At 41.0% G+C, this 21005-nt stretch overlaps 1 non-coding gene across 1 annotated transcript; it reads left to right on the forward strand.

The window, feature by feature from the left end:
- Window positions 1–19931: 19931 nt before the first annotated feature.
- On the forward strand, window positions 19932–20037 carry LOC123858069 (U6 spliceosomal RNA). Its single transcript, XR_006794032.1, has one exon. It is a non-coding gene; the product is annotated as a U6 spliceosomal RNA (small nuclear RNA).
- The last annotated feature ends 968 nt before the right edge of the window (window positions 20038–21005 follow it).

A 21005-nucleotide genomic window follows, 5' to 3' on the forward strand; every position in this document is an offset into this window, starting at 1 on the left:
CTGGGTAGGGATCAAACCATTCTGAACACCTACAAACTCAACAGGAGATCGAAGAAAAGAAGAGCAACAACTCTCTCATCAGAAAAGCGACCACTTTCTGGAAGGTAGGACGTGCGGAGAAGTGAATCCGAGGCGATATTCGGGAGGATAGACGGTGGGGGAGGGGCCTCCGTCGGCCGCTTCTGGCAAGTGATGGAACCACGGAGCACAAAATCGGAACTTTTAAAAGTCTGCTCCGCCGAGGGACGTCACTCTGGTGGCTAAGCGGGGGGTGGAACCCTTGTGGGACAGTGTGGTCTCAGGACCCTCGGGGTCACAGAAAGACCGGGGGTGCCTGAGAGCGGCAGAGCTCCCAGGAAACGGAGCAGGGAAGCCAGCTGCAGAGATGGAGCCCAGGCGCGGGCTCTCAGCTCAGGGTTGCCATAAACCGTGATCCGCGGCGCAGTCGGGCCCCTGCTCCTCCAGCAGGGACCCAACAAGCAGCAGATCGGGGAGACTCACCTTCCTTCCCCGGGAGGAGCCGCGCGGGAGTGCACCGCAGGGATCTGCTGGGTTTGGAGACTCCAGACCGGGTCGGGTGCCGGAGATAGAAACGCGCGGTCACAGGCCGGGTGAGCACGGAGTGCGGCCGGAGACCGGGGAGACGGGAGTGACTGACGGCTTTTCTCTGGGGGCTCATTGAGGAGCGGGGCCCCGAGTTCTCGGCTCCTCCGGGGCGGAGATTGGGAGGCCGCCATTTTCACTCTCCGCCTCCAAAGCTGTACGGAAAGCTCGCAGGGAACAAAAGCTCCGGAGAGCAAACCCGAGCAGATTACTTAGCCGGGAGGGGGCAAGGGCGGGGCAATTCCGCCTCGGCAGAGACATTTGGAAACCACGGCAACAGGCCCCTCCCCAGAAGATCAGCGAGAACAGCCGGCCAAGACCAAGTTTACCAATCAATGAGAGCGGCAGAACTCCAGCGCTAGGGGACTACTGCACATAGAATTCATGGCTTTTTTACCATGATTCTTTAGTCTTTCAAAGTTAAATTTTTTTTTAACTGTCTTTTTTTCTTTTTTTTTTTTGAATTTTTCTTTTTCCCTTTTTCAACCAACATCTTATCAATCCCTTTTTTTAAAAAAAAACATTTTTATTTTTCATTTTTAGAGTCATATTCTATCCCTTCATAGTAGTTACCCATATTTTTGGCTTATATATATAAGTTGTTCTCTCTTTAAAATTTTGAGATAGTTTCTTCTAACAGATTAAAATATACCCTAAATCTCTAGTATATGGTGTTTTCTATTCCCCTGCCTGATCACATCCTCTCCCTTTTTTTTTCTTTTTCTTTTTTCTTTTTTTAAATCCTCTTCTTTCTTTTTTCAAACAACTTCTTATCAGTTCCTTTTATAAAATTTTTTATAATTTCCATTTTTACAGTCATATTCCATCCCTTCATCATATCAACCCTTATTTTTGTACATATATAAGTTTTTCTTTCTTTAAAATTTTGGGAGGCACTTTCTTCTAAAAGACCGAAATACACCCCAAATCTAGTGTGTGGCACTGATCTGTATACCATATAGATCATATTTGATCACATTCTGGTTTTTCTTTTGTTGGTGGTGTTTTGTTTTGTTTGTTTTTGTTTTTATCTTTATCTTTTTCTTTTTTTTCTTCTTCTTTTTTCTCTCTTTCCCTTTCTTATCCCACTGCTTCAGGTCTTTTCTGTTTTGTTTAAAGTATATTTTCTGGGGACGTGGTTACTCTGCTAGCATTTTGTTCTCTCATTAATCTATTCTCCTCTGCACAAAATGATGAGATGGAAAAAATCACCTCAACAAAAAGAACAAGAGGTAGTACCGACTGCCAGGGACCTACTCAATACGGACATTAGTACGATGTCAGATCTAGAGTTCAGAATCATCACTTTAAAGATACTAGCTGGGCTTGAAAAAAATATGGAAGTTATTAGAGAAACCCTTTCTGGAGAAGTAAAAGAGCTAAAATCCAACCAAGTAGAAATCAAAAAGGCTATTAATGAGGTGCAATCAAAAATGGGGGCGCTAACTGCTAGAATAAATGAGGCAGAAGAGAGAATCAGTAATATAGAAGATGAAATGATGGAAAATAAAGAAGCTGAGAAAAAGAGAGATAAACAACTACTGGATCACGAGGGCAGAATTCGAGAGACAAGCGATACCATAAGACGAAACAACATTAGAATAATTGGGATCCCAGAAGAAGAAGAAAGAGAGAGAGGGCCAGAAGGTATAATGGAGCAAATTATAGCAGAGAACTTCCCTAATTTGGGGAAAGAAACAGGCATGAAAATCCAGGAAGCATAGAGAACCCCTCTCAAAATCAATAAAAATAGGTCAACTCCCCGACATCTAATAGTAAAACTTACGAGTCTCATAGACAAAGAGAAAATCCTGAAAGCAGCTCGGGAGAAGAGATATGTAACCTACAAGGGTAGAAACATTAGATTGGCAACAGACCTATCCACAGAGACCTGGCAGGCCAGAAAGGACTGGCAGGATATATTCAGAGCACTAAATGAGAAAAATATGCAGCCAAGAATACTCTATCCAGCTAGGCTGTCGTTGAAAATTGAAGGAGAGATAAAAAGCTTCCAGGACAAACAAAACCTAAAGGAATTTGCAAACACAAAACCAGCCCTACAGGAAATCTTGAAAGGGGTCCTCTAAGCAAAGAGAGAGCCTAAAAGCAACATGGACCAGAAAGGAACACAGACAATATACGGTAACAGTCACCTTACAGGCAATACAATGGCACTAAATGCCTATCTTTCAATAGTTACCCTGAATGTAAATGGGCTCAATGCCCCAATCAAAAGACACAGGCTAACAGACTGGATTAAAAAACAAGACCCATCGATATGCTGTCTGCAAGAGACTCATTTTAGAACCAAAGACACCCCCAGATTGAAAGTGAGGGGGTGGAAAACCATTTACCATGCTAATGGACACCAAAAGAAAGCTGGGGTGGCAATCCTTATATCAGACAAATTAGATTTTAAACCAAAGACTGTAATAAGAGATGAGGAAGGACACTATATCATACTTAAAGGATCTATCCAACAAGAAGATCTAACAATTGTAAATATCTATGCCCCTAACATGGGAGCAGCCAATTATATAAGGCAATTAATAACAAAAGCAAAGAAACACATCAACAACAATACAATAATAGTGGGGGACTTTAACATCCCCCTCACTGAAATGGACAGATCGTCTAAGCAAAATATCAACAAGGAAATAAAGACTTTAAATGACACGCTGGACCAAATGGACTTCACAGACATATTCAGAACATTCCACCCCAAAACAACAGAATACACATTCTTCTCTAGTGCCCATGGAACATTCTCCAGAATAGATCACATCCTACGTCATAAATCAGGTCTCAACCAGTACCAAAAGATTGGGATCATTCCCTGCCTATTTTCAGACCACAATGCTTTGAAACTAGAACAAGAGGAAAGTCAGAAAGAACTCAAATACATGGAGGCTAAAGAGCATCCTACTGAAGAATGAATGGGTCAACCAGGATATTAAAAAAGAATTAAAAAAATACATGGAAACCAATGAAAATGAAAACACAACTATTCAAAATCTTTGGGATGCATCAAAGGCAGTCCTAAGAGGAAAGTATATAGCAATACAAGCCTTTCTCAAGAAACAAGAAAGGTCTCAAGTACACAACCTAACCCTACACCTAAAGGAGCTGGAGAAAGAACAGCAAATAAAGCCTAAACCCAGCAGGAGAAGAGAAATCATAAAGATCAGAGCAGAAATCAATGAAATAGAAACTAAAAGAACAGTAGAACAGATCAACGAAACTAGGAGCTGGTTCTTTGAAAGAATTAACAATATTGATAAACCCCTGGCCAGACTTATCAAAAAGAAAAGAGAAATGACCCAAATCAACAAAATCATGAATGAAAGAGGAGAGATCACAACAAACACCAAAGAAATACAAACAATTATAAGAACATATTATGAGCAACTCTATGCCAGCAAATTAGATAACCTGGAAGAGATGGATGCATTCCTAGAGATGTATCAACTACCCAAACTGAACCAGGATGAAATAGAAAACCTGAACAGACCTATAACCACTAAGGAAATTGAAGCAGTCATCAAAAATCTCCCAACAAACAAAAGCCCAGGGCCAGATGGCTTCCCAGGGGAATTCTACCAAACATTTCAAGAAGAATTAATACCTATTCTTCTGAAACTGTTCCAAAAAATAGAAACGGAAGGAAAACTTCCAAACTCATTTTATGAGGCCACCATTACCTTGATCCCAAAACCAGACAAAGACCCCATCAAAAAGGAGAATTACAGACCAATATCCCTGATGAACATGGATGCAAAAATTCTCACCAAAATACTAGCCAATAGGATCCAACAGTACATTAAAAGGATTATTCACCATGACCAAGTGGGATTTATCCCTGGGCTGCAAGGTTGGGTCAACACCCACAAATCAATCAATGTGATACAAAACATTAACAAAAGATAGAACAAGAATCATATGATCCTCTCAATAGATGCAGAAAAAGCTTTTGACAAAGTACAGCATCCTTTCTTGATCAAAACTCTTCAGAGTATAGGCATAGAGGGTACATACCTCAATATCATAAAAGCCATCTATGAAAAACCTACAGCGAATATCATTCTGAATGGGGAAAAACTGAGAGCTTTCCCCCTAAGGTCAGCAACGCGGCAGGGATGTCCACTATCACCACTGCTATTCAACATAGTATTGGAAGTCCTAGCCACAACAGTCAGACAACAAAAAGAAATCAAAGGAATCCAAAATGGCAAAGAAGAAGTCAAACTCTCACTCTTTGCAGATGATATGATACTTTATGTGGAAAACCCCAAAGACTCCACCCCAAAACTGCTAGAACTCATACAGGAATTCAGTCAAGTGGCAGGATATAAAATCAATGCACAGAAGTCAGTGGCATTCCTATACACCAACAACAAGACAGAAGAAAGAGAAATTAAGGAGTCAATCCCATTTACAATTGCACCCAAAACCATAAGATACCTAGGAATAAATCTAACCAAAGAGACAAAGGATCTGTCCTCAGAAAACTATAAAATACTCATGAAAGAAATTGAGGAAGACACAAAGAAATGGAAAAACGTTCCATGCTCATGGATTGGAAGAACAAATATTGTGAAGATGTCAATGCTACCTAGAGCAATCTACACATTCAATGCAATCCCCATCAAAATACTATCCACTTTTTTCAAAGAAATGGAACAAATCATCCTAAAATTTGTATCGAACCAGAAAAGACCCCGCATGGCCAGAGGAATATTGAAAAAGAAAAGCAAAGCCGGCGGCATCACAATTCCGGACTTCCAGCTCTATTACAAAGCTGTCATCATCAAGACAGCATGGTACTGGCACAAAAACAGACACATAGATCAATGGAACAGAATAGAGAGCCCAGAAATGGACCCTCAACTCTATGGTCAACTAATCTTCAACAAAGCAGGAAAGAATGTCCAATGGAACAAAGACAGTCTCTTCAACAAATGGTGTTGGGAAAATTGGATAGCCACATGCAGAAGAATGAAACTGGACCATTTCCTTACACCACACACAAAAATAGACTCCAAATGGTTGAAAGACCTCAATGTGAGACAGGAGTCCATCAAAATCCTAAAGGAGAACACAGGCAGCAACCTCTTTGACCTCAGCTGAAGCAACTTCTTCCTAGAAACATCGCCAAAGGCAAGGGAAGCAAGGGCAAAAATGAACTATTGGGACTTCATCAAGATAAAAAGCTTTTGCAAAGCAAAGGAAACAGTCAACAAAACCAAAAGACAACCGACAGAATGGGAGAAGATATTTGCAAATGACATATCAGATAAAGGGCTAGTATCCAAAATCTATAAAGAACTCATCAAACTCAACACCCAAAGAACAAAGAATCCAATCAAGAAATGGGCAGAAGACATGAACAGACATTTTTCCAAAGAAGACATCCAAACGGCCAACAGACACATGAAAAAGTGCTCAATATCACTCGGCATCAGGGAAATCCAAATCAAAACCTCCATGAGATACCACCTCACACCAGTCAGAATGGCTAAAATTAACAAGTCAGGAAACGACAGATGTTGGCGGGGATGCGGAGAAAGGGGAACCCTCCTCCACTGTTGGTGGGAATGCAAGCTGGTGCAGCCACTCTGGAAAACAGTATGGAGGTTCCTCAAAAAGTTGAAAATAGAGCTACCGTATGACCCAGCAATTGCACTACTGGGTATTTACCCCAAAGATACAAAAGTAGGGATCCGAAGGGGTACGTGCACCCCGATGTTTATAGCAGCAATGTCCACAATAGCCAAACTGTGGAAAGAGCCAAGATGTCCATCGACAGATGAATGGATAAAGAAGAAGTGGTATATATATACAATGGAATATTATGCAGCCATCAAAAGGAATGAGATCTTGCCATTTGCAACCACGTGGATGGAACTGGAGGATATTATGTTGAGTGAAATAAGTCAAACAGAGAAAGACATGTATCATATGATCTCACTGATATGAGGAATTCTTAATCACAGGAAACAAACTGAGTGTTGTTGGAGTGGGGGGTGGGGTGGGAGGGATGGGGTGACTGGGTGATAGACACTGGGGAGGGTATGTGCTCTGGTAAGCGCTGTGAATTGTGCAAGACTGTTGAATCTCCGATCTGTACCTCTGAAACAAATAATGCAATATATGTTAAGAAAAAAGAAGAAGAAGAAGAAGAAGAAGGTAGCGGGAGGGGAAGAATGAAGCGGGGGAAATCGGAGGGGTAGACGAACCATGAGAGACGATGGACTCTGAAAAACAAACTGAGGGTTCTAGAGGGGAGGGAGGTGGGAGGATGGGTTAGCCTGGTGGTGGGTATTGAGGAGGGCACATTCTGCATGGAGCACTGGGTGTTGTGCGCAAACAATGAATCATGGAACACTTCATCTAAAACTAATGATGTAATGTATGGGGATTAACATAAGAATAAAAAAAAAAAAGTGGCAATGTCCGAATAATATGCAAAATCCTCAAGCTTCAGTTTGTACCTTTTCAGGGGCTCATTCATTAAGGACATGGCTATCTTTGGATGATGCCTTTTGTAATTCTTGAGGCACACTCTGGACATTGACTTACCATGCCTGCCTACCAGAGATACAGAGAAGCTGCAAATGGCATTGTCACCAGTAAATTAAAACACACAGAGTTTCAGGTAATAAACATTTCAGGGAGGACCGCAGAGAAAATCTATTAGGTAAAGATTTGAATGCAGATTTCAATATTGAATCCTTTTAATTTTCTCTGTCTCTCTCCTCTTTCTCATGTACTTTCTTGGTAAAATACATTTTATTAAATTTTATGGAAAAATTATAAAATGCAGGGGCGGCTTGGTGGCTTAGTAGGTTAAGCATCTTACTCTTGATTTCAGCTCAGAATCATGATCTCAGGGTCGTGAGATGGAGCCCCACGTCAAGCTCCATGCTGGGCATGTAGCCTGCTTAAGATTCTCTCTCTCTCTCTCCCTCTCCCTCTGCCCCTACCCCACTGCTTGCTCTCTCTTGCTCAAAAAAAAAAAAAAAAAAAATTATAAAATGCAGATAAGCAAAGAGAAAAAAAATAAGAAACATGCATAATCTCATCACTAGAAATAAATACTATTAGCAATTTGGTATTTGCTTGTGGATGTGTCTCAATGCATCTTGCATGAGTGTATGTGTGTGAAATATAACTTCCAAATTAACTTTGCAGAGAAATATAAGAGTTTTTATGAGCTTTTATGAACCCTCAAAAGGTTTCAGGAGCACAGGTCTTTCCAGTTAGAATATACTCAGCAAATCAATAATATATTTATTTATTTATTTTTTAATTTTTATTTATTTATTTGAGAGAGAGAATGAGAGACAGAGAGCATGAGAGGGAGGAGGGTCAGAGGGAGAAGCAGACTCCCCGCGGAGCAGGGAGCCCGATGCGGGACTTGATCCTGGGACTCCAGGATCATGACCTGAGCCGAAGGCAGTCGCTTAACCAACTGAGTCACCCAGGCGCCCTCAATAATATATTTAAATTAGTGCCAACAGCCCCATGTTTATGGGGTCTCTGAGAAAAGCAATTTATAGTGTTGATCTTTTTTAAGGAGACCAGATAGCCATCTTTAGGCAGGTCATGTGTGGTTTGGGATAGCCAGAATAGGTGGACAAATTTTCCACATTCTGCTACAAGACCAAGAGCCAAAAGGAGCTCTTAGTTCCATCATTGGTTGGACATTTTTTGAACATTATGTACGATCTGATGGTCTACACTGAGGAATGACCAAAAAAAAGTATAATAGATTTCCTTAAAAAAACTCATAGTGTAGGTTTCAAAAAAATAGTAAGTTTTATAATCCACTCTTTTTGAACAAAAATCTTATGCTGAAATTAATGTATAAAATACATCAAAGCAGACTGTTCTGGAGGACACAGAGGTAGAGGCCTAGAGTTCCATCCATAAGTTTTTTTTTCAGATGGCCCCTAAGGACTCCACAAACTACAGTGTGAAAACCAATAACTCCAGAAGATGTATGAAAGCATAGATCAGTCAAGGTTTGAGATTATGACTGTGGTTGATCATGGTGAGGAAACCACAGTTAATATGCTCCCTTGTGTGCTGGGCACTCTTACTGGGGCTTTGCCTCTTATCGATTAATTTAATCATCACAACAATCTGGATATTTAGGTATAAGCATTTCTATCTGATCACTAAGAAACCTGAGGTTTGGAAAGATAAAATGACTAACCCAATATCTCCCAGCTATATTTGGCAGTCCTGAGATTCAGACATAAGTCTAGCTGACTCCAACATCTATGACAACTCTTATATCTAAATAGAAGTCAAGAGTTGAGTTCTACACACACACACACACGCATGCACACGTGCACATACACATGCGTGTGCACACGCATGCACATAAAGAGACACAAATCACAAGGGCATACATAATTGATTGTGAAATGAGAGGTAATGGCTAGATCTGGTGTGTCTTGACCATTGAGATAAAAAACAAAAGGATTATAGGTAGAAGTCTGGGCATTACATAGCCATTGGACAATGACAAAAAAGAGAATGTATGTTTCAAGTAGATCATAGTAAACAAAGATTGATATGTGCTGATACATACACTGTGTGTGAGAAATTACAAGGATGAAAGTCCTTGTTATTTGGAAAATCTGCCTAGAGGAGGAAGAACTTGATTTAGAGTTAAAATAATGCTTGGTAGCCTCAGAAGACATCCCTCACAGATATTTATTAATTACCATGTTATTTGAACATATGTCCACAAATTCTTTGATACTCCTCCCTCCAGGTAGTAGAGCTTAATTCCCCATTCCCCAAAAGTTACAAGATATAGGTAGTAAGATAAATACCATAAAAGGACACTGAATTAAGCTTTTCTGACTATTAAAGCAAAAAATACATATATGTGTGTGTGTGTGTATATATATATATATATATATATATATTAGATTTTATTGTTGTCATTCCCTGATGAAAGAAAACCAAATCATTAATTTGCAAACGCAAAAAAAAAAATTTCTCTGTTACTACTTTTAAGGTAGAACAATCATGTAGTACTTTTATTAGCTCATTAGTGACCAAACAAGAAAGTTTTCAACTCTAAAACACACAGAGAGTCTGCCCAGATAGATTATCCCTATAAGACTCTTTATAAAAGGGTTTCGGGCGCCTGGGTGGCTCAGTTGGTTAAGCGACTGCCTTCGGCTCAGGTCATGATCCTGGAGTCCTGGGATCGAGTCCCGCATCGGGCTCCCGGCTCGGTGGGGAGCCTGCTTCTCCCTCTGACCCTATCCCCGCTCATGCTGTTTCTCTCTCTCTCTCTCTCAAATAAATAAATAAAATCTTAAAAAAAAAAAAAAGGGTTTCATGTTGGGGCACCTGGGTGGCTCTGTTAGTTAAACATCCAACTCTGGCTTTTGGCTCAGGTCATGATCTCAGGTTTGTGAGATTGAGCCCCCCGTCAAGCTCTGCTCTGGGCATGGAGCCGGCTTAAAATTCTCTCTCTGTCCTGCCCTGCTCCCCCCTACCACCCCGCCCCCTACCACCCCGCCCCACTCACGTTCTCTCTCTTAAAAAAGAGAAGAAAAAAGAAAAGGTTTCATGTTTACTACCAAATTGCAACTCAATGAAGGCATTCCTGCAAGGTCGGAGATAATGTGAACCCACTAGTTTGTTTCATGACTATCTAAATTGATTCTGAGAAAATTGCCTTGAAGAATGGAAAAGAATAAATAGTTAAGCACCACTTGTATCACACCTCTCTCTTACTAAAAAACGTTTTGATCATTCTCTATTACCTACAGGTTTAAGAGTAAATACTCTATAGTAAAAGAGCAATGCCTCAGAGGCCTGTTAGAGGAGTCCATCATAAGCTATCCATTCACCAGCTTTTGCCAAGGGTTTGTATTTTACTGACTTTGGCTATTGGCAAGCATCTAGTGGATTTTTTCTTAATTTTTAATTTTCATTCCAGTTAGTTAACATATAGTGCAATATTAGTTTCAGGTGCACAATATAGTGATTCAACACTTCCATACATCACCCGGTACTCATCACAAGTGTCCTCCTTAATCCCTATCACCTATTCAACCCATCCCCCCCACTCCCTCCCCTCTGGTAACCACCAGTTTGTTCTCTGTGGCTAAGAGTCTGGTTCTTGGTTTTCCTCTCTGTTTCTTTCTTTTTCCCATTTGCTTCTTTGTTTTGTTTCTTAAATTCCACGTATGAGTGAAGTCATATGGTATTTATCTTTCTCTGAATGACACTTCACTTGGCATAATACTCTCTAGCTCTACCCACATCATTACCAATGGCAAGATTTCATTCTTTTGATGGTTGAGTAATATTCTAGTGTGTGTGTGTGTGTGTGTGTGTGTATACCACATCTTCTTTATCCATTCATCAGTCAATGGACATTTGGGCTCTTTCCTTAATTTGGCTATTGTTGATGATGCTGCTATAAACAGTGGGGTGCATGTAATCCCTTTGAATTAGTATTTTCCTATTCTCTGGGAAAATCCCTGCTAGTGCAATTACTGGATCATAGGGTTGTTCTATTTTTAACTTTTTGAGGAACTTCCATTCTGTTTTCCAGAGTGGCTGCACCAGCTTGCATTCCCACCAACAGTGTAAGAGGGTTCCCCTTTCTCTGCATCCTCGCCAAAACCTGTTGTTTCCTGTGTTGTTAATTTTAGCCATTCTGACAGGTGTGAGGTGGTATCTCATTGTAGTTCTGATTTGTATTTCCCTGATGCTGAGTAATGTTGAGCATCTTTTCATGTGTCTGTTGGCCATCTGTATGTCTTCTTTGGAAAAGAAAGGGATGGAAGGAGGCTCATGGGACCTGAAAAGGAACCTGGAAAGGCCTACATGGCAGAGGGATGACTTGGGATGCTACTGGGGTCTTCTCAGCACCAGATGATATGAGTTTGACCTGGAAAGGTAATGACAGGAAGAAAAAGTTTGATGGACATTATGTAAATTCTTTTATTTATTAAAAAAAGTTACCTATTGAGTTCTAGCTCCTTGGGATGCATCAATAAACAAAACACACACACACACACAGAGACTCTACCTTCACTATATTTATATTCCAGTGGAGAGAGATAGACTGTAAACAATTAAATTAATAAGTTTTATGGTGTTTTAGAAGACAGGAACTGCTATGAAAAAAAATACAGAAGGATACAGGAGATTGGGGACGCAAGAGGGCATGTAGCAATTTTAACTGAGTGGTCAGGGAACGCTTGCTACGAAAGTGAAATCTGAGCAAAGCCTAAAAAAATGAGGCAATCAACCATGTTGATGTAAGAGAAGGCTGTCGTCATTCAGAGGGAAAAGCCAAAGCTGGGCACAGCCAGGAGTTGAGTGAGCTGGGGGAGGGGAGTAGTAGATAAGCTCAGGGGGATGATGTGGGGTCTGGCAAGCCACTGTAGGTGCTTTGGTATTTACTCTGAGGCTAACCAGGAGTCACAGGAAGGTTCTGAGTAGAGGGCTGACTTGATCTAACTTTGGTTTTAAAAGAGGTACTATAGCTGAGGTGAGGATAAAAGTAGGAAGCCAAATTTATGAAAGACCCATCAAGCCATTGAATTAAACAGGGTCAAGTACCAAGGACTGCTTTGGGAAGGGCCTCATCTGAGCTGGAGGCCAGAGAAAATTGTCATAGCAAGAAGCTAATGAGAGGAAGGCTCTTTCCTGATTTTCCTGGTTGCATGTTTTCTTCAGTGGGTCAGTTGGATGCCAGAGCAATTCCTGAGTGTCCTGGTGACCAAGGAGCTGGCTGTCTTCTGTGCCCAGCCAGGCCTCAGTCCTGTGGTCATGTGTGTGGCTGCTACATTTTCACTTTCTTTCAAGACATGGGAATCTCTCAAATCTCTTTTGTGGCTTTTTTCTCAAGGCAGAGACACCCATAGTGGCCTCTGTCCTTTGGTCCTACAGCTGGAGAAAGGAAGAAATAAGGCATTTATCTGGACAACTCCAGTCTGTTTCCTGGATTCTGTTAAAGTGATTCCCAGCACTGTCGTGCTAGGGAGAGGCATGTCCTCTTAACAATTAAAGAGGGGTTAAGGAGGTTCAAACTAGCTTATCCCCAGACAGGCCTTCAGAGCAATGCAGTCCAGCAGAAATATAATGCAAACCACACATGTAACTTTAAGTCTAGTAGCCACATTTTAAAATGTAAAAAGAAACAGGTGAAATTCATTATAATAATATATTTTATTCAACTCACATCTAAAATATTATTTCAATATGCAATAAATATAAAAATTATTAAGGCGATTTTAAAATTCTTTCTTTTTTATAGTAAGCCTTCAGAAGCTGGTGTGCATTTCACCCCTCCAGGACGTCTCAATTCAGACCAGCCCATTTCAAGATCACAGGTAAATAATGTACTGGATAACACAGCTCTAGGCCTACGTATCCCAATGCCTGTATTTCTCTAGGTTGGCTAGCACTGTATGCAACTGTTTTGTGCGTTAAGTACTAATGGTCTGTAGAGCTTTCACTTACGGGAAATGGAATTTGGTAACGTACGGTAGAAGGGAAGCAGAAACACCTTGATTATATCCCACCTCCAACCCAACCTGTCTTCTCTCCACACCGAGAACAAATATAAGTGAGAAAGGGCTTTGTAAACAGAAGAGTTTTGCCCAAGCTTATTACTGTGATTGAAGCTACCGGCTCTATCTTTGGAACACACACACTGTTTTTGCCAGTATGTGCTTCGAGAGCGAAAAAGTACCTGAAGAGCATAAAGTCTTCTTATGACAAGGATGCTGGGCTCATTCCAGGGCGTTAGCCCCAGGAAGATGTGAAACTTCAGCACGGGGCAAACGGATCTTTATTTGAACCGGGTTCTCTCTAGTTGCTACTATCAGAGTAATTTATGGCTAAGGTTTGGCATGTTCTTCACCAAGGCAATTTGTTGCCAGGCCCCGTCAAGGGTCTCCATATTGCCTGTCAGTGATGACTAGTCCTGGCTGGGGAAAATCTCTCCAGTGAACACAGACAGCAAAGCAAGAACTTGGGCTTCAGCAGATGTTCGCACTAGGCGAGGTACAGTCTGCAGTGGAGGAAAGATAGCAGAGAAGTGTCTCTATATGACTTATACTTTCCCCTAAAGTCAAATTCAGGCTGTTGAATAAATCCAGGAACAAAGTGCTAAAGTTGCCAAACAGGCCAAATCAATACAAGGATGTTGAGGGCAGTAGAGGAGAGAATTAAGGAAATATACAGATATTTTATTGGGCTATAAGCATCTTGAAGACTGGGCTATAAGCATCTTGAATCGGTTTTGTCACTCCTTTTGGTGAGCAAATGAATGATATAACTAATACATTTTTATTATTCTGTAACCCAAGATAACAATTGGTCTAAGCCCTTGTACCTTTAACAAAACCAAGTTTTAGAATTCTGAAGATTGTATAATTGGACCAGATAAACGTTAAAGTCTTCATGAGACTCTATGATTCTGTAATTTGACTGGACATGTGCTAATGAGTGTCAAATATCATTAGGCTTAAAAAGCGCTTTAAGTTTTGCGGTAGCTACTCCAAACAATACTTGTCCATTTTTTCTCAGCCCATGCTAGCCCAAGTGCTGGGCCCAAACTAGTATAAATATGAAACTTAACTGAGTGAGGATGATTGTTTGTGGTTATTGCTGGGAGGTCAAGCACTGGATGAGGGAGCCCATGTTATTGGGAATGAGCCCGGAATTTTTGTGCCCTAGGCACTCACTAGAGCTCCATAGGCCCCGGCATACATAACCAGACTAGATGATTTGCCAAATACTATGGACACTGACTTTTTACATGAGCTTAAGTGGAGAAACTGCCCAGGGCCACATCTTTGCCCAAGGGCTGTGACAAATATCTTTCAGTCCTATAATTCCCCAGGCATTATGTGGGATACTTTGCTCCCTCCAGGTTCTCCAGGCACGATGCAAACATGTGGGGTGGTTGGTTCATTTGCAGCACCGAAGACCATCAAATTCCAGAAAGTCCAGAACACTCTGAGAAGCTCAGCAGAGAAACCATCGGTTTGAAAAGTGAGCAGTTGACAGGTTCAAGGGCAGGCTCCCAAAAGTGGGCGGGGGGATAATCTTCCTTTAAGCTCTCTCTCCCCACCCAATCCACCTTACTGCTAGAGTAATTGCCCTAAAACCAAAGTCAGATCTAGTCGCTTCCTAATTCACAAACCCTAAATGGCTCCCAACACCTGCAGAATGAAGTATAAACACCTTCATAAGGGATTTCAGGCTGTCACTGTCTGACCCCAGGCCATCATTCCAACCTCATATCATGTTACATCCCTCCGTGCACTCTGGGCGATACCCCAGCCAACTGGACGTCTCATCATTCCTTAAATTCTACGTGTATTTCCCTGCCCCCACCCTCACATTTGTGTTTGGGCTACAATGCCTTCCCTTGCCTTTCTGGTCTACCAAAATTTTTCTTATTCACTGGCCCACTCAAACTGGAGTCCACCAACTACCCTTGTCCCTGCTTACATCTTATTTTTACTTTAATTCTGCCTTTGATTAGAATTCATTGTATAAATGTCTGTTCCTCCCTCCTTTGCCACTTTATTTTTGAGGACATGGACCATGTCTTACTAATTTTTGTTTTTCCCACAGCTCCCATTATATAGTCCTGATCAGTTGGACAGATAATATTTGTTGGATAAAGGAATGGGAAGCTGACTTATGTCCTTACTTAAGCCAGCACTCCATCTAGCATTGGTGGAATAGGATTTGTGATAAATGCCACACTGCTTAAACAAGAAGGAACTGTTTGTTTGGAAGAAGGTCTTTGGGGGAGAAAGAGCACTGGAGCAAGATTCGGAAGACTTGGGTTTGGATGCTGGCTGGGAAGGCAAGGGGGTTGTAGGCCGAGACTGTAAATGGTTCCCCACTCTCCATTCTCCCCTTCTCTCTTCTGAATAGAACATTCAAGTTTTAGCTGAGCTCATGACTTTCCAGCTGAAGACCACTTTGCTTGGTCATCCTTGAAACCAGGTATCAAAATTTCGGCCAAAGGAAAATGAGTGGAAGACATATGAGCAACATCAGAAGTGTGCATTTAAAATGAAAGGAAGGCCCTTCACTTCCTCTCTTCCTCTCTTTGTAGGAATGTAGGAATGTGGAGTCAGAGTGAAGTAGCAATGCATATTTGATGACAAGGATGAGGCAAACCTCCTAGGTTGTGATGGTGCCATTTGCTTCATCTGCAATCTTCCCCACCCCACTGTACTGCAGCCTCATCCTTCCTTAAGACTTCATCTTGCTCAGCCTAAAAATCTTATTTTTGATTCCTCATTCTATCAAAGAAAGATACCTAATCCATTAACAAATCCCATTGGCTCTACTTTCCAATATATCCAGAATTCATTGACTTCTCACCACCTCTACTGGGGCCAGCCACAATTACCTTTTCCCTGGATTACTACAATAACTGTTTATGACCTCACAGCATTTATCCTACTCCCCTCTTTCCGCACCATCAGTTTCCATAGAGAAGCCAGAGTGATTCTTTTAACTCCTAAGTCAGATTAATCACCCCCTTCCCAACCCTCTCAATGCTTCCCACCACAATCAGAGATGAAAAGTCCTAGCAATAGCCTATAAAGCCCTACATGATCTGGGCCTTTTACCTCTCTGCATTTGTCTACTACTTCCTTCCCACTTCTCTCCTCCAGCTGCTTAGCAGCTCCTTGCTGTTCCCCATACACTTGGTATACTCTGGTCTCAGGGCCTTTGCATAGTTATTCCTTCTGCCTGAAATGATCTTCCTTCAGATAGCCACGTGGTTAACTGATGTTTGTTTGAATGTTAGCTTCTTAACTAGGCTTACCCTGAAAAGTCTATTTAAAATTGCAACCCCTTGGGGCGACTGGGTGGCTCAGTTGGTTGGGCGATTGCCTTTGGCTCAGGTCATGATCCTGGAGTCCCAGGATCAAGTCCCGCATCAGGCTCCCTGCTCAGCAGGGTGTCTGCTTCTCCCTCTGACCTTCCCCCCTCTCATGTGCTCTCTCTTTCATGCTCTCTCTCTCTCCAATAAATAAATAAAATCTTTTAAAAAATTAAAATAATTAGGCGCCTGGGTGGCTCAGTTGTTAAGTGTCTGCCTTCAGCTCAGGTCATGATCCCAGGGTCCTGGGATCGAGCCCCGCATGGGGCTCCCTGCTCCGCGGGAACCCTGCTTCTCCCTCTCCCACTCCCCCTGCTTGTGTTTCCTCTCTCGCTGTGTCTCTCTCTGTCAAATAAATAAATAAAATCTTTTTTAAAAATTTAAAAATAAATTAAATTGCAACCCCACCTCCACCCCCATCCTCCTCATTACCTGCTTGCTTTGTTCTTCTTAGCACTTACCATTTTCTAACATACCTTACAATTTATATTTTTGTCTATTGTCTATCCCCCCACACAAGAATATAAGCTGATTGTGGGCAACAATTTGTATATATATATATATCTCCATATTTTTTCACCAATGTATCTCCTGTGCCATGGTATATAATAAGCACTCAATAAATATTTGTTGAAGGAATAAAAATCACAAGGATTCTGGAGTCCCAGCACCATGGAGTTGTTATATCCCTGAACAGTTCTACGACACAGAAACAAATTTCTGCTTTTGTCAAGTTGGGTCTTTGTTATGGCAACTGACTCCAGTCCTGATACAAAGGTTAGGAGCTTGGGCTTTGGACTTGGAAAACTCCACGCAGTCCTATCACTCCCCTGCCTGCAACCCTCCTATGGCTGTCTATCACAATGAAAGTAATTTCTGATTTTCCTTACCAGCCAACAAATCAAACCAGATTAATTTGATCTGGCCCCCGACTTCATCTTCCACTTCTTCACGTACTATTCTCACTCATGTCTGTTTCTTCATTAGGGCCTTTGCCCCTACTGTTCCACCTGCCTGAAACACTCCCCGCCAGCCCCTGCCCCAGATCTTTATAGGACTGCCTCCTTGTCATTAGTCCAACGTCCACCACCGCAGAGAGGTCCTTCTTGGACATCCAACCTACAAAGAGAGCCTTGCCATCCCTGTCTCAGGATCCTTCTCTACCCCTTCACCCTGCTTTTTATTCATGATAGTGCTTAATATAATTGCTCATTAAACTTCTCATTATTTGCCTGTCTACATTGAGAATTGGGTGTTTTATCCATGAGCTCCCATCCACTGTTGGTTGAAGTTTGCATCCACGGGTGGTAATTCCCTGCTCACATCTGAGATGCCTCTAGGTCAAAATATCACGGGGACAGAAAACAAAGATATTTAGGTGCACCTTTGAGGTGAGACGCTATCCGTGCCAAGTGATGGAAACCCTCAGGGAGCAGCTCAACTGAGAGGTTGGCTGAGGGGTTGTAAGGGGGCATTAGAGGCTCTGATAGACATTACTCTCTCCCCATGCTCCCCCACAGATGTGTAAGCTTTGTGAGAAGGGGACTTTGTCCAGTACTCTTTTCTTAGTGCATACAGCAGTGCTTGGCCTTAGCAGGTATTCAGAAAATGTTAGCAAAATGAATTCATTAAATTCCATAGACTTTTCTTTATCTTTTTCCTCACCTGTAAAAGGGGAATCATAATCCAGTTGATTTCACAAGGTTATTGTGAGAATCAAATCTAATAAAACATGGAAGATGCTTAGCACAGGACCACAGAAAATTAGAAAAGACCACAGAAAATTGTAAGGTGTTATGATTCAGCTGTGTGATTTTGATCTAGAGAACACTTACTTCCTCTAGGCCTCAATTTTTAAATAATCATAGTTTAAATAATCATAGTTTTACCTTTCTCCAAGTCGGAATAAGAGCAAAATGTGATGATATGTATGAGTGACAGTATTGTATAGATATACATTGTGATTATCACTCACTCATCCTTTTGAGTTGCAGGGATTAGTCCCAGCTGGGCAGGCAGGCAGGCAAAAATCCCCGTCCTCATGAGGCTTCGAGTCAAATGGGAGAAACAAACAATAAAATGAATATATACATTCTGAATCTTTGTGTCCTAGGCAATCACTTGACCTCTGGGCCTCAATATTTATAATTAGACTGGATGATCTGCCAAACCCTATGTCTCTGACTTTTTAAATATGAACTTAAGTGAAGAAGCTACCCAGAGAATGCAATTTGCATAAAGACTTTACAGAGAAGAGGGAGCAAGCTGAGTATTCTTGTTAAATTACATTGTTTACCAATCAGGATACACTAAGCAATGCTGTGGCAGCAAACATCCCAGTGGCTCTAGACATTAAAGGTTTATTTCTTGCTCACACTACATATCTACTCTACTTTGTCAGGGAGCTGTTTGACATTGGCCTCATTCAGGGACAAAAACTCTACCACTTGGAATGTCTTAAGTTACAGAGGTAGGGAATAAAGAGGGCTGGAGAGTCACGTACTGGCAATAAATTGCTCCCTCCTGAAAGTGACATGTCACTTCTACCTACATCTATTGACCAGTTATATGGTCTTGTTCAACTGCCAGGGACAGGGAAGTATAATCTTCCCACATACTTGAAAGGGGAGGAAAATGCAGATGAACAATGGAAATTTCTACTACATTTAATAATCTGCTTTTTCCACATAAGATGTCACAAAATTATTTATAAGATGGTCAACATTTAAAAAATCTTTTATTGGGGTTCCTGGGTGGCAGAGTCGGTTAAACATCTGACTCTTGGTTTTGGCTCAGGTCATGATCTCAGGGTCCTGGGATCTAGCCCCGTGTCAGGCTCCCTGCTCCGCAGGGAGTCTGCTAGTCTCTCTCCCTCTGTCTCTGCCCTCCTCCAAATAAATAAAGAAATCTTTAAAAAAATTAAAAAAAAATCTTTTATTATGGGAAATTTCAAATACATACAAAACAGGATAGGATAATGAACTCCCAGGTATCCATCACCCATTAGCACACCACTATTTTTAACCACTGAAAAAATTTCCATTGTACAAAGGAGCTTCTTATTTTTTTTTTTTCTTATTTATCTAAACTCTTGTGTTGGGTACTGCTAAATTTTGCCACTACAAATCATACTGCAATGAACAACTTTACTCATAAGTTGTCACTTATTTAATTATTTCCATATGACAAAATCCCTTTTAGTGACAACTTTCAGACCCATCTTTCTCCCAACCAACTGACTTCCTGGGTCACTGCTCATTCCCAAAGGAATGCAGAGTCCCAGGATAAAGGGAAGGACAGGGCAGCAGGTCCTATCCAAGGAAAATGTTCTATAATTTTTAATAATACTCTAGACATATATATTCAAGGAAAATATGATTAATACATAATTTATCAGACTGAACTAAAATATGATTTGGTGCTCACTTTGGCAGCACATATACTAAAATTGGACCGATACACAGAAGATTAGCACAGCCCCTTGCAAGGCTGACATGCAAACTCATGCAGTGTTCCATATTTTAATTAACAAATTAACTAATTAATTAATAAACAAATAAATAAGTGATTTGTGGTTGAAGAGTTTAACATCTCTTAAATGGTTAATTAATGAGAAAAATTCTGAATTTCCTCCCAAAGCTTCCACCCCTAATACAAATCCCCTTCCTGGAGAGAGTACTTTGAGTCAGAGCCTTGCAGTTTGATAGGAAGACATGAATCCTGGTTTCAGGCACACACTATCTATAAGCTATGTGACCTAAGTCAAGTTATTTGACTTTTTCCAAGCCTTTATTTTTTCTATTTGTAAACTGGCAATTCTAACTCACAGCTTTGTTGTGAAATGTAGGTAACATGGTGTTTATGAAAGCATCTATTACCAAGCCTGGTATATGATGGGCACACAATAAAAATTTCATTTTCTTTTTTATCCTTTTTTTCTCTTTTATTTTCAGGTTATACTCAAGGCATGAGTGTTGTAGTGGTTTTGAACAACAGTTTTCATGTTACAGTTCTTAGTGAGCATGTCCTTCTTGAGAATATGTCCAGCAATCAATAACATTGTTTTGAAATTAGTATTTTTCCATGACACCAAAAAAAATTTTGGAAAATTCTTTCAGGTAAGTCCTTTCTTTGGAAAATTCCCATTCCCTCATTTGCAGCAATCAAGTGCTATTTACCCCAGGACCCAACACCTTTCAAATGGTTATTTTCAATGTTAATAAATGATTTCATTCATTTCCTATTTTCCTCTGTTCACCAACCTGCCAGCCGCTGACCTTAAAATAACTGTACTGGTAAACAACTGATTCAGATTATTAGTAGGATATCTGTAATTGTGTTACATGGTCCACCCAGTTGGAAATGAGCAGACATGGCTCCTAGCACCTGGCTGTGTGAATTGGTGGCCAGCTTAGGAGGGCCTGGAAAGAAGGGTATCATAAAACTTGAAAAGATGAGTTCAAGGTTGATGAGAATAGAAGGCTCTGTTTTG

This window comes from Mirounga angustirostris, unplaced genomic scaffold, assembly GCF_029215605.1.
Source record: "Mirounga angustirostris isolate CCGP_5_RB_7025 unplaced genomic scaffold, mMirAng1.0.hap1 SCAF_13, whole genome shotgun sequence".
Lineage (NCBI taxonomy): Eukaryota > Metazoa > Chordata > Mammalia > Carnivora > Phocidae > Mirounga > Mirounga angustirostris.